Genomic DNA, 15,124 nt, shown 5'->3' on the forward strand with positions numbered 1-15,124 from the left:
TTGTGTTGGTGCGCTGTAAAACCAACCAAACCAAAAGTTTTATTTAAATGATTACAAGCCTTATACATACAGATACTTAAAGAAACTTCACTGAGGTCCAAAAGCATAAAAACTTAAGATTTGAATTTCTGAAATGAATCAACATCAACTCGGGCCACATAAACAAAAAGATACACAAGAGATATAAAGAAATTATTCTTAACATGAAATTGAAAATTTTATCATGGTTCTATTAGAATCTAATTTGAGTTTAAAGCTGCATTAATATGATTTTCAATATCCGGTCATTCTTATAGTTCACATAACTGCTCTGGCAAATAATCTGAAAGTTTTTACACCACAAGTTATTTGTCTAGACCGTCATCAAATTGTACATAAATCTCGAAAATATATTTAAAGTCCCATGATGCCAAAATTGGAGTCCCTTTAAGAATTAGGAGCAAATTGTATTAAAATATTATAAAATCTTGGAATTTTAAAGGGTGGGAGATCTTGTTTCATCAGTATTAATATATCACTATGATTTATAACAACAAAAAACAACACAAATAAATTGTCTTGTAAATAATTTTCATCAACAGTGAATTATATGATTAAAATATTGTAATAAAATCTTTTTGAAAGGTTAAATTACTATTATTTTTTATTTCAATCTTATATGACTATGTAGAGATAATATAGCAAATTTAAACTTATAAATGTTCCTTGAAAACAAAATACAATTAATTAAGAGCCTTGGATTTACAATTCTGCAATTTTGGCAACAAAAATGGGTAAAATGTAGAAATAAGTATTTACGAATATGCCAGACCTAACTTAATATCTGCAAATATAACAATACTGAAATCTATTGTATTGAAATTTAACAGCAACACTGTGCTAACTAGAGTTAGTACAGTGTTATCATCCAATAAGTAAATTTTGATTAATGCAACACGTACAGTTCTAACTTGAGTTAGCTCTCTGTTGCATTTAAGTTATAATCATATTTGAGATAGAGCAAAATGCCAAGTGGTAAAGAAAACCCATAAAATTTTACAAACATTTCTAATATTTTATATACTGATGTATTTCATGCAATTAGACTAAAAAATGCAAAAAAGTCATTTTTGAAAAAAAATCAAGTTAGACCAGTGTTGCGTTCAGCCATCGATATAAATAAATATCTGGTCAACAACTTATGATGCAACTGTGACATGTAATAGTTTGAACATAGCTATAATAGTTTACCATAGTTATTTCTTTAAAAAATCTATAATTATATCAACCATAGTAAATAGCTTTATTTATTTAAAAATTATTTATTTATTTTGTAACACCACAGTATACAAGCAATGATAACTGTATAATATGTTGCAATTTAACAAATAAAAACAATATTTCCTAAGATCTGTATAGATGAATTAAAAAGTAAACTATATATTCTGAATACATAAATTACAAAAATTTTGCAATAAACTTGAGCTGAGCATGTGTATTAAAAATGAAACAACAAAGTTCAATGAAAAAGAGGTCTGTTTTACATTAAAGCCATTATTAATCTTATAATCTAGTTGAAAGAAGAGTTAATAATGATGGTATATTCAAAGTATCAATACAACTGAGGTTAAATTATAAAAAGATAGAATAAATATTATTATACCATTAAAACTGGGATATTTTTTGGTTAAAGTCTATTTTTAATCCACTTTTGACGGCGTTTTGACACATAAAATAAATTTTGAGACTACCCCCAAATGTAAAATCCGTTACTGACAGAAGCACTTGAAATTCATTTTCAATAATTTTTAGTGTCAGTAAGCGTTATATCTGTAAAAGCTTTTGCAAAATTATAAACAAATGATTTTTACACCAAATCATGTCAATATTTCATTACTTTACTTGGTGTTGATCAATAGTTTTCTGTTTATTTCTTTTGGAAGCGCTTATAAACAGTCTGACGGTGACAAAATCCGGTTACCTCGTTCTGATTTATGTAAGAAAAACTCGCTGTGCAATTTGAAATAAATAAAACAAAATTAGCCACGGATGGCAAATATATCACTCTTTTTGATGGTATAATTGTATTATTTTGAAAAAGGCATATTTGATGGAAAGGAGCATTGTTACTGCCATGTTATCCGCTATACCCTAAAATCCGCTACTGCCTAAACAACTGTAGTCAAGGTCTGACACTTGTGACTTGTATTTGTAACAAAGTATCTAAATTCTAATGATTTATATTCAAAGCTTGCTTGTCAACACAACAAGACACAGAGCTTTTAATCAAAAGTTATCAAAGCACATATACACTCACTGTCACATCTCTAAGATCTATCTTTAATGATACAGAGTCGTTTTTCTGTCCCCAATACACAAACGGTCTCAGCATCCCCGCCATGTTTGATTTACTATAGCTAAATGCCGTTTAAGACCGTTATGATAAAAAATATATCACACCACTAAATATTTTCCATAACTAGTTATTAAAAACACAGCAATATAAAATGCAACAATGCACCAGAAAAAATATGTAAAATATAAAGGGAGTTAAAATATTTCAATAATTAAAATACTTTAGAATACATGCAGTTCATCACGTCTTTAATAACAATGTTATTACGGTCCCCGTACATTTAATCAATGATGTTATATTTTCGATCCTTGAAGATTGTTCAGCACGACATTATTGTTGTGCTTGTGGTATTTTTAGTTTCACCTTTTCGGCATTTCTAGTTGGGTGGTTCCAATATTCCTACTTGAATAATGTTGAATCACCCTTAGGATATGTTGCCTGCTTGTTAAATTTGTCTTTTGACGTCCTATCTGTGATACGCAGGCTTCATAACCTCAGATCCCCTTTCAAAATTCCATTTTATTTAGTTCCGCCCATTGTTTTCTCGTTTAGGACACACGCATTTTTTTACTTGGGGGACCATATGCCGCTTTTCATGGAATGGCACTACCGTGTCACATTGAAGGTTCCATGATAACCGCCATATGAACACATCTGCGGATGTTTCAAAATTCTAAATTTTACCAGTTCATGTTAAATGTTGAATTCTGCTTAAAGATCCTGTAACACATTTTTTTCATGGTTTTATTTCATAAATATGACGCTCAAATTAAGAATTGTCAATCTTGTAAGTTCAAATAAGCATCATTTATAAAGATATTACCCAATTTAACATTTTGCGTAAATAAAGGGAGGTAATTAGAAATTTATTTTTTATAAATTCCAAGTCAAATTTTCCAATAAGAAATGAATGCATGTAACTTATTCATTAAATATAATGTGCACAAATATTTGCAGTACACATTTTACATATTCTTGGATGTTTGAAAATTGTTTTATTTGCACAATTATATGCATATATAACATTTTCCAAGTGTATGATACATACAGTAACAATATCAATCACAAAACATACAGGATCTTTAAGCCGGTGCTAGGGGGCGTGGACGGTAATTTGCACTTTCCAGTACCGTCCATGAACAGGCTCAATCAAACCGAGCCTGCAACATTTTCAATTTTGCCGTGTTGGGCTCTCTTTAGGGATTCCGTATTCATCTATTTCATAGGTAGTCAGAATATTCCTTCCCTGACGTTTCCTCCATTTGAAAATTGATAAATACAGAATCCCTAAAGAAAGCCCAACACGGCAATATTGAAAATGTTGCAGGCTCGGTTTGATTGAGCCTGTTCATGGATGGTACTGGAAAGTGCAAGTTACCGTCCACGCCCCCTAGCACCGGCTTAAGCAGAATTCAACATTTAAACATGAAATAGTAAAATTTTGAATTTAGAAACATCCGCAGATGTGTTCATAAGTCACGCCAGAAGACTGCTTCCTGGGTTTCAGAACTAGTAATGCGCCAGTGTGGAAGTCAAAAGAGAATCTCATATTACAGAAGTAGAATTTGAACCCACTGTCTTAGAATAAAACAAAATTTAAGCCAAGGCTTTTGGAAAGTAACAAATGAAAACAATTTGAAATTGAAAATGTTATAATAGATTGTGTAAACAGTAAAAGCCTTGTGGTATATATTGATACCCTACTCTGTTTTAATGTACATTTTACCAGAAAGTGTGAAAATGCTGCCATATGAATAAATTTTAAAATGTACGAATCAACCCACAGAAATTTCAATTTCATTTTTTTTACAAAAGCTATGACTCAGATTTTGATAGGGCCACAATGCATTTTATTTATATCAGATATAAAAGTATATACATGTATTCTTATCTTCCATATTTTTCTTTTGCATAAGTATAAATCTGATTCGTGAAATTAGAAAGTTTATGTGTTCCATTTAAAGACTATTTGCCCAAATAATGATTGAGACATCATAGCTCATGAATTTGTCATACACGAGTCATTACAACATCTCAACATTTGTTGCTTTTTAATAATTTTACCTTTACCCGTAATTCATTGTTTAAAAAAGTAAACCTGTCGATATTACATCTATCTAGAATAATATGTTGTTAAACAATTGCAAAAAAAACTTTTGAATTCACAACATATAAATTATAGCCAACTTCACCATGTAATGTTCTAACTTCCAATAGAAATAATTATTGAATCCAATTTTATCAAGTAAGCCTCTTTTTTTTTCCAGAGTCCAAATTTAAGTCCATATCAAATCCTTCACACCTTATAAAGCCTCGTTTTAATGTCAAGAGTACAAAAGGTTCTTATCAAATTCATATTGATCCTTTTCTAGACTTGTTTACATTTTTGAGAGTTCACAATCCATATCAAATTTTTATTTGATTAAATTGACAAACATTTTTCAAAATGTCAAAAACTGGTGGTGTGAAATAAAAAGGTCATTAAAAATAGTTGAGTACATGTAACACTAATCTTTAAACTTGATTATTAAGCTCGTCTTACTTAATGATCTATTTTTTATTATATTGATATGAAGTCTAAGAAATACGCCAAAATTTACATCTCATATTCACTGCTACCCACCGCCAGACCAAAACTATTATAAAACTAAATTGACATATGCTGAGTGGAATACGTCAACCAGTTTGTAAGGCTAATTCAGACCAATGAAAATGTGTGCATATCGACCTACTTGAAATAAAGCAAACAGGAAATTTAGTGTTGCGAGGCCTTCGAAAAAGAACGGCTTGTATGGCAGTAAGTATTAAATTTGTAAACATCCGGTTTAAAAGTCTGCGAAATTTCAAGTCATAAATAAAATGTAAATGTAGATAATTTAAGTTCATTAATTGGACGCACTTTACAAATTTTACAAGGTTTGTTTCTTTTACTAAATGCCATTAAATCATTTTTATTAGAGACGATTATTTAAGAAACTTGAATGTGATTTTGTGTTATTTTGGCAGTGTTTGGCCCCTAGATGTTTCGACCCCAGTCTGTATATTTCGGCCCTGTACCAAATCGGCACATTTTTACTTTTTTTTTAAATAAGTATAAACACTGCTGATATTTTTATTGTATTAATTTATTTATTATTGATTTTCTTTTGGTATGACAAAAATTCCAAGTCTGTAAAGTGTTCTGCTTACCTTGAAACACTTTCCCTGTACGGATGACCATTTATATCTCTCAGATTCTTCTGATTTATCTTGCCGTTCTAATTACCTTCTTACAAGATGGCGGCTAGGAATCGTTCTCGTCTTGCCCGGACTAAATCTCGTACCTTCCGGGAACGGTATGTTCCGGATTACGGTTACACTACCATACCTCACCACACTCCCCCCGACTTTAAAGATGAAGTCCTCTCACTGGAAGTGCGGAAACCCTAGATTCAAGTCCACTCCTGGGTTTCAAACCAGTACCCACAAAACCGCCTTTACAGGCGTTGGCCTGTAAACACAGATTATAAGTGGGCAGGCATTAGCCTGTGCAACAGTAATCTGCCAAATGCCTATCTGACAAGTTATTGACAGATAGCTTAACTGGATAACTGATATCTTAGATATCTTACCTACCTGGGAAGTGTTTTAACAGCGGCCAGCGTCCAGTTCCTAAGCCGATTGCAGCTTACACCTCCACACCAAACCTGAGTGTTGACTACAGATTTATGGAGCTACTTTTTACACCACAGCAGCCACATTAACACAGAACAAGAAAGCAACAAACTTAGCATTGCACATTTGTACTTGTTAATATCCCAGGCTTCTGTTATTTCCAATAAGATCTCCCAACAGCATCAAAGGCACCACAGCTTGCTTTGGCTGTAATCTCTGTTTTCCCTTGTATCTTCAGAACAGGACCTGTTGTACCAACCTACCCATGACCATCCATCTTCATGCTGCAAATGCAATTCCACATGTCGTCACATGACTTGCACTATCTAGACCCCTGCCATACCAGAAGAACATCTTCTTAAACCTGGCCCTGGTCACTGCAACACCTAGACACCACCTGATGGTATATCCTGACTCATCTGAAGAACCTTTCTACTTATTGGGAATCTTACCTTTAGTATAGCCCATGTCCCTCAATAGAACTTAGTCTATTTATAAGTACTGTTCCTTATTCAGCCAGTGGGACTTAGCCCCAGGACCTACTAGAACTACTTAATGACTTTGGCAATACTAAATACCCAGCACTAGCTCTTAGAACTAGCACTGCTGGCGGAAGTTACTCTACAGTTTCTAGCGAAAGTTTTCACTACTCAAAACTGTGCCCTATTTCCCCATCCACCACAAGAGCATCGATCTGTATTCTCAATATCTGCTCACAATCTTACAACATCTTCAAACACACTAAACTTTAGCACCATTGACCTGATTCTGTGCGTACAACCCCAACATTTGGACATTTGCTTCCTTGTGAACCTTTGCGACCCTTGTGACCTTGGAATTGCCAACGATACAATGGATCCGCAAATCTCTTCCAGATTATCAGCATTATTGCGATGATACCTTATGACTTTCGTCAAACTTCATCTTTCGCACACCTCGTGATACCTGGTTATCGACATTATTGTGATGATACCTTATGACTTGTCACGGTCAAACTTCATCTTCACACACCTTGCAATACCAAGATTCACCCACCTTGCAATACCAAGAGAATTGCCACATCTACGTCCCTCATGACGAGGTCCAAGTCAACCCTTGCGCAATGATCACATCCCCCACAAGGCAGTTTCCTCAGTTCGACCCCAGAAACATACTTGTACAATGCCCCGATACGGTATTCGTGACAATGCAGCTTTGACATGCTTCTGACAAACACATAGGATTATGTTGATATGGAACAACCCTCCTCGACCTGGCTTAAACTGTCTGTGTTACTTCTTTCCCAGCAATAACCAAATGAGCCTCGAATTGAACTGTTCTGCAATACACTTGCTAATGTTTCTTTACATGCTGTCTACATCGAGAATACATCCAGCATGGAACTTAGTCCATGACTGTTTCCTTCACAAACCTGGTCTCACTTCATGCTTAGCATGAAATGAAGCTGGTTTGCGACTCTGGCGCTAACCGGAAGAACACATACTACCTCCTCCCCTTTTTATTTATTTTTTTTTATTGCAGTGAGGGGCAGTCAGACTTGAAATGACCCTCTTTCCCACAACCGAAACAAGTTCTTCTAGGCCATCTGCTTCTTCCTTGAGAAGTGTTCTCCTCATCTAGTTTCAGGACCATGTTGTCAAAAACATCTCTGAAGCTTCTCAATTGCCACTTCCAAAGAACTCAACTGAGATGGAGCAGCGTTGGCTTGCGCAACCTCAGGAGCTTCTTCTAGGGCAAACACATTAGCGCCATCGTCAACAACTTCTTTACTAGCCCTCTTCTTAGAACGGCCATAAACTGACTGATGCAGGTGCTGATACCATTGGACTTTATTCATTGCCTCCTCCATGGTTGAAGGTCTATCCATGGCTACGGCTACCGCGGCATCTTTGTCTACCAGACCCTCACAAAACTTGCTCACTGTCTGCCCTATTGGAATAGTATTCAGGCAGGTCTTTGAACGCATTTGTCGCCAGGGTCATGACCCTATCTGCCCAATCATCAAGAGACTCCCCCTGCAGTTGTGAAGATTGCTGGAAACACACTTGGGCTGTTTCAGCAGGTTCCCTGGAACCAAATCTCATTTCCAGTTTCTGCAAGATCTCTGATAAGAAATATCGCCATCTCTCTCCACGATGATTGCATGATAGTCAGCGGCTTTTTCCAGTCAGGCACCAGCATAAACCATCAAGGCATTCGTCTGACGTCCAATCGCATGCGTTAGCATAACGAAAGAACTTCTGCTTTAAATGCCAGCCAGTTTTCCCTTTCCATCATACTGCAACCTCTTCGGCAGACTCGAATAAATGCTGCAGTTTCGGACTTTTTCGCGCTATGTTTAACTCTAGGTTGCGGAGAAGATTGTCTACTCAGTCCAGATAATTCATCACTTGAAGAATCATCATACCTAGCAGCTGTGTTTAGCTTGGACGCGCCCCACCTCTCAAAGACTTGGCCTTTGAGGACAGGGGGTCAAACCGCACTACTTGCATTTTTGGTCGCGAATGATATCTTTGGCTACTTTCAAGACTTTTTGTACTTCTTGCCAATCCTTTCTTGAAGGAATCTTGTCGGGCTCCTCGGCATCTTCATTGAAGTTCCCTTTTTCTTGAACATCCAACAAGCTGTCCAAAATTGCTCGATTGTCCCCTCCTTCACCAGAATCTTTCCTCGACGAAGATGGTACTTCAGGTAGTATATTCCCCCAATCTAATGGCAACCCCTCACTTGGTGAGAAGTCCAGCAGAGCTACTTCTTCTTCATCTAAAGTGTGCTCTAACATGTCTTGCAGCACTCCGAGTGTTATATTCCCTCCACTATTACGGATTGTAATAATAGACTCAGCTATCCTTGAACTTATGCCCGGAATCCTTAGGAGTTCCTCTTTCGAAGCAAAATTAACACAAATTCTTTCGCTGAAACCTGCCATTATTTTTGTTCTTACTTGGTAACCCAAAGATATAACGACGACTAATGCAGGAATTAGTTATAATTCGTGCAATTGGATTCAGTGAAGTTCAGCTAAAGTATGTCAAGTCAATCAGTCGTTAGACAGCAGACTTGCAATTATTTTACATTAAAAATTACTTTATTGTATATTCAAAGTCTTGAATTACAGACAATTAATTCATACCCGAAAAATAATTTACATTTATTTAAACAATTCAGATTAAAATTATGATAGAATATTTACTTAGTAATTCAAAAATAAATAACGAAAATAAAATACAAAAATCTGACTTTGTTGTTTATAACTACAATGAGGATCTTTGCCTCTAATTGTAAAATTAAATATATAGTGAGACTTAGCCTTCAACTATATACATACAAACAAAAATCAAACAAGAGTAAATCTACTTTGTGTATTGACCTTGAAAAACAACAATGCAAATAAATTCAATCAATTATACTGAACCAATTGACCTTGAAAAACAACAATGCAAATAAATTCAATCAATTATACTGAACCGCTGAAAATATACCAAAAATTTAAACTAAATATTATTCAAAAAATATTTAAAATATAAGGCTGAACTGGCACAGTTTTCACGTGCGAAACTGATCCAGGGCGGAAGCTTAGCTTTCCAATACGCATGCGTCGTAAGTCCGAATATCCGAAGTTTCTAAACTTACCAAAAGAGTACTCTAAATACTCAATTTTAGCAAATTTCCACATTAAATCATCTAAACTTACAGTGCTTTTTCAATCCAAACCAACAGTCCCTTTTCCCCCTCCCAAATATTGGAAATACTTAGATTTCAATATTTGACAACCAAAGTTTTTATGGTTGAGAAAATCGCTGGTTTACCTCCGGATTGCGTAGAATTCCTACGAAGTTGACGTGAATTCGAATAGTAGCTGCCACCATTAAAGTGTTCTGCTTACCTTGAAACACTTTCCCTGTACGGATGACCATTTATATCTCTCAGATTCTTCGGATTTATCTTGCCGTTCTAATTACCTTCTTACAAGATGGCGGCTAGGAATCGTTCTCGTCTTGCCCGGACTAAATCTCGTACCTTCCGGGAACGGTATGTTCCGGATTACGGTTACACTACCATACCTCACCACATCTGTAAGCCTGACAAATGTTTTTGTCTGTTTGCAATTTTGCATATAAATAAATCGGTACAAGTCAACCCGGCCCCAAGTCAGCCCGGCCCCAAGTCAGCCCGGCCCCAAATTGGTCAACCCGGCCCCAAACCAATGTTACTTCTGGTCAACCCGGCCCCATTTTTTTATTATTTATTTTGCTTTAAAATGTAAACACTTATCAAGAAATAAAATAAAAATTAACAACAAAAACAACAACAAAAGTTCAACGATGATATCTTTTATTATTTATTTTATATAAAAACTATCAATATTAACAAACAAGCAAATATATATTTTCTATGAAAATCATGGAATTAATACATGTAATTTTACAACGAAAAAGAATGTCATTCATATGTTTGTTCAGTATTTACATGTACATTGAGGATATTCAAGTTTTTTCTATAAATACATGATTTATTTTCATCGAGTGGTATGAAAATAAATATTTCATGAGTGGCGTAGCCACGAGTGAAATATGGTAATTTTCATGCCACAAGATGAAAATTAATCATGTATTTATAGAAAAAACTTGAATTTTCTGTTTATTATATACATTTTTCTCTTTTTTGCAATAAAATTTCAAAGACTTTCCCTTAAATTTTGTGTACTGCCAGAATTTAAAAGAAAGTAGTCCGGTAAGACACCAGTGAAAATACGGAAAATATGTTTCACTGCAGTGAAAAAAAAATTTACAGTGAAAATACGGAAAATGAAAATACGCATTTTATTTCATCAATATTTCTCAATATTTCATTTATAAGTATATAATAAATAGATTTATTACAAAGGTAAAGTTTTTTGTCGGAAAACGGTAGCTATTATAAATGTATGCACAATATCTAAGTGTTGTCATATGATAACACGTTCATTTAGAAAAAAAGAATAAAAAGAAAACTAGTAATGCTGGTAAATTTACTTAAAGTAGAAAGAGTAATTTCATTTCTACTTATTAATATTCTCGCAAAAAAATGGACGGTATCTGTAATATTATTTATACTTGATTGTATATATATCAATTTAGATAACGTATTTCTTTAATTGTGTGAAAGTTTTGATAAGTGCGATAATGCAATTATCGCTGAACCCACAGGTGGGTAACGATTTGCACGTGTCAATAGATTTGTCCACAACAATAAATTTATTAATTATTTATTTATTGAATGACAATACACATTGTTATACATATTAAATCAAGATTTATTCAATTCAATTCAATATTTTATTTGGCATTAAACTACATATAGCATATAGCCATTATTACATAATATAGGTAAAATGTACTTAAGACATTTTTACAATAAATTGTTCATAATACAGTACAAAATGTTTTCAGAGAAGTAATTAACAACATATCTTCATGAGACTTAGCAATTAACAATATGAGATATCTACTTAATGTTGAAATTATTTGTTTATATTTTGCATTTCAGACGGGAGGCAATTTTACATTTTTCTAAGATTGTACATTAATCTCGCAAAACTATCCAGACATTATTGAGTTTTATGGTATTCAGTTATTCACCTTTTTTGTTGTAATTCGTCACAGGATGAACCTGTCTTACAATGTACAGATACGCCTATAATTCCAACTTCCATTTCTAGTTGCAGTTTTATCATAGAAAATAAATCGGATCATTTCTGTTTCACGAACAACATTGACTTTTATTACGCTTTTGAATTAATTATAAATGAGCCTGTAATATACATAATATATACTTAAGAAAATAAATGCAGACTTACCTGTTTTACACTTGAATGCTGCCATCTATCACAGGTATCATCGTACAATAAAATGACTTAAATAGTTTTCTTTGAAAAAAAAAAATATTTTGCGGCCGGAATGACCAATTTTGGGGCCGCACTGACCAATTTTGGGGCCGCATTGACCAAATATAAATACTGTGGGGCAGGGTTGACCAATTTTGGGGCCGGGTTGACCAATTTTGAGGCAGGGTTGACTTGGGGCCGGGTTAACTTGGGGCCGGGTTGACTGTAATTCAAATAAATGCATATCTAGAGAATCAAATGCTAGGTGCAGTGTCCAAGATCCTTAAACAGAAATCTGCTGAGGACGCCATTTTGAGCCATTTGGGCTAAAAAATCAAAATGGCACAGGAAAATCGGCAGCAAAGGGCCATTGGCAGTCTAAAATCTGTATCAGACATGTATCGGCACAAAAACAAAACCTGTCTGTTAGGTTATTTAATCATCCAGTCAAAACTTGTCAGAACATCGACAGGTTTTATACTGATGTTGCGAAGGCCTCTAAGATAACATGGCATCAAATCGGTGATTAGAAAAACAATTACAAATTATTTTCAACCAGTGCAGGTATTAAAATTACACTTAATTGGTGATTCAAACAAGATTCTAACGCCTCCTCAATATAAATTTGCAATTGATTAGCTGATAAATGCTTTGAATATAAAAAAAGTTGGTCACAGTTGTTGTAGTGTGTACTCGAAGTACAAATAATTGATTTGAGCAGCATTTTTAATAATGTTCATACTATTTACCATACAGAATGACAAATAATTTGAAAAATTCAGAATACTTTACTCCAAACTACACAATCATTTAGGTCTAATAACAGTATAACTTTATACCAAAATTTAAAACATTTAGTTCAAAATTAAATTATTTTCCCAATGGCCCATAGTTTACAAAAATGTACAAAATGCCCATCATTTACAGACCAAGTGGGCCCAGAGCACAGTACTTTCAAATTCTCGGCACATCTCTGCATAAATATACCTTGCATAATTATTTGATTATCTCCCTTGATGATACTTGATACAAAAAGGTCTAATAAAATATTGTCCTATTAAGTATAACTTCTAAACTATCAATGTTATCTCATTAAAATTTACTCAGTTATAAAGGCTAACGAGGTGAAGTGAAGTGTTATTACTGTTAACTCTTCATTACTTAGTTTTTGAACTATCTTCCTTATAATCCATGTAAAAGATAATCCTTGCCTAGAGAAGAACTTTGAAAAGTATTGAAAAAAATGATTAAAACATAACAAAGTGAGAGACAAATGACCAGCGAAAGAAAAGGCAGTGTCCAAGAACCATAATGGTGCCTTCTTTAAATTTTATAATTCATTAATCATAAAAATTTGCTTATACAGCTAAGGTATAACTTTCAATATTTTCTTTATGTATGTTTAATAACATCTATAGTACAAATATATAACCGTGTTGCATTGAAAAATGATATTATTATTTTCAGCTGAATGGCATTAAAACTACCACAGTCTTTAAACAATGCTCTCAAACTGTAATGATTTAAGAAAATGTCTCATCTTGAAATCTGGAGATACAAGAAAACATGAAGAAAAAACATTTGTACAAGATAGACAACATTTAGAATCAGGTAGGTGTAATATTAAAATAATAAGTGAATTATACTTCAAAAGGTCATTGAGCATTGAAATTTTCCATAGGAAAGCTTTATGCCTGATGAGCTGTACATGCCATCTCTTATGAATGCAAATTGTAACCAGGTTTAATTTTACACTATAATTCCTTTACCCTTTCATTGCCAGATATTTCATTGGCTAACTTCTGAATATTTGCTATGGAACTTCCTTAATTACAGGCCTTGATTTTTTTTTTTTTAAAAGCTGATCTTTTTTTTTTTATCTTACCTGAACTGTGATATATTGTGACCACACTGTGACAGTCTGTGTACATCATGTGTTGTCAACTTTGACATATTAATATAATTTTCTTCAAATTATTTAATATGTCAAATTAGATGAAACTTGCCTGTGATGTTTCTTGTATGAAGCTTTAGCAAAATTATTCAGAAGGTTCTGATCCATTGCATATGTAGGTCACAGATGCTTAAAATAGATTTTAAAATTTTAAAATCAGCAATAGATTTTTAGAGCTGCAAGTTTAAAATCTATTTTCTGTGACCTACATATGCACCTCTACAAAAGCTTTATCACCTGTTACCCTTGGGTCAAAAATGGTCTGCAGTGGATCTTAGGTCTTGGGTAAGCAATCTAGGGCCATCATGGCCCTCTTGTTCTGAATATACATTGTAGGAAAGTGCTAAGGAATATTGTACATTCTTCTTTTTAATCACTCACGGTGGAAGCTTGAAATTTAAAACCTGTAAAAATGATCAGACTCTTAAGTCTGTTTTTCTGCATAATTGCAATAAATTATGTTTTTATATAAATAAACTTTGGATTCATTATTAGTATACAATGTACATGTTTTCTATGAATGCTGAAAATAAGGAAAGATACAGTATGATTGTTTGATTACGTGGTTTGTGTAACCTATAAATGGTGCAATTAAAGAAAGATAAACATGATTGTCTGAATGCAGCGTTTGTGTTTAATATCTGATAATCTGAATACATCATTGGTGTAATCTATGAATGCTAAAAATGAAGAAATATACAGTATGGTTGTTTGATCGCATCATTTGTATAACCTATAAATGCTCAAAGATATTGTCAGGTTGTCTGAATGTAATAGGTAAGTAAAAATACAATTTTAACACACTTCTGTTTCTTTTCTATTTATGTAAACACTTTAATAATGATTTTCAGTGTTAGGTCAAAGTCAGGAATCCTGGTTTGAATCATTGACAGCATGTCAAATACAGAGTCGTAAATGTAGCAAGGTTAAACAGAGATGGTCAGTGATTGACAGTCCTTCAAGTTCACCTACAGTCAGTCAGCTGATACATGTGGCAGGTATGATATTCAACATCAATGTAAATTTTGTGACATAAAAGTGGAACATAGCAATGATGCCTAATTTTGTAGTAGAGCATCCCTGGCTAAGTTAGTTGATTTCAAATCACTAGGCCCTAAATGCTGTGGTTTCGAAATTAACAAGGGACTTTATGCTTTTATGTGAGGAAGCTATCCAGCTAGCTTACAGAACATCTTTGATTATACTCAGGTGCCAGTTTAAGCCTGAAATAATGCACATAGGGGCACTTAAGGCCTTCCTCCACAAGTAAAGCTGGTTAGTCCCCATATGACCTATACTAGTATGCAATGTAAAG

General features: G+C 33.8%; 1 long non-coding RNA gene across 1 annotated transcript; it reads left to right on the plus strand.

Moving 5' to 3' along the window:
* The first annotated feature begins 4,952 nt into the window (after positions 1-4,952).
* Positions 4,953-14,801, plus strand: LOC132746640 (uncharacterized). Its single transcript, XR_009628007.1, has 3 exons — positions 4,953-5,251; positions 13,323-13,466; positions 14,661-14,801. It is a non-coding gene; the product is annotated as an uncharacterized LOC132746640 (long non-coding RNA).
* The last annotated feature ends 323 nt before the right edge of the window (positions 14,802-15,124 follow it).

This window comes from Ruditapes philippinarum, unplaced genomic scaffold (genome assembly GCF_026571515.1).
Source record: "Ruditapes philippinarum isolate M1 unplaced genomic scaffold, ASM2657151v2 ctg1076_1_1_1_1, whole genome shotgun sequence".
NCBI lineage: Eukaryota > Metazoa > Mollusca > Bivalvia > Venerida > Veneridae > Ruditapes > Ruditapes philippinarum.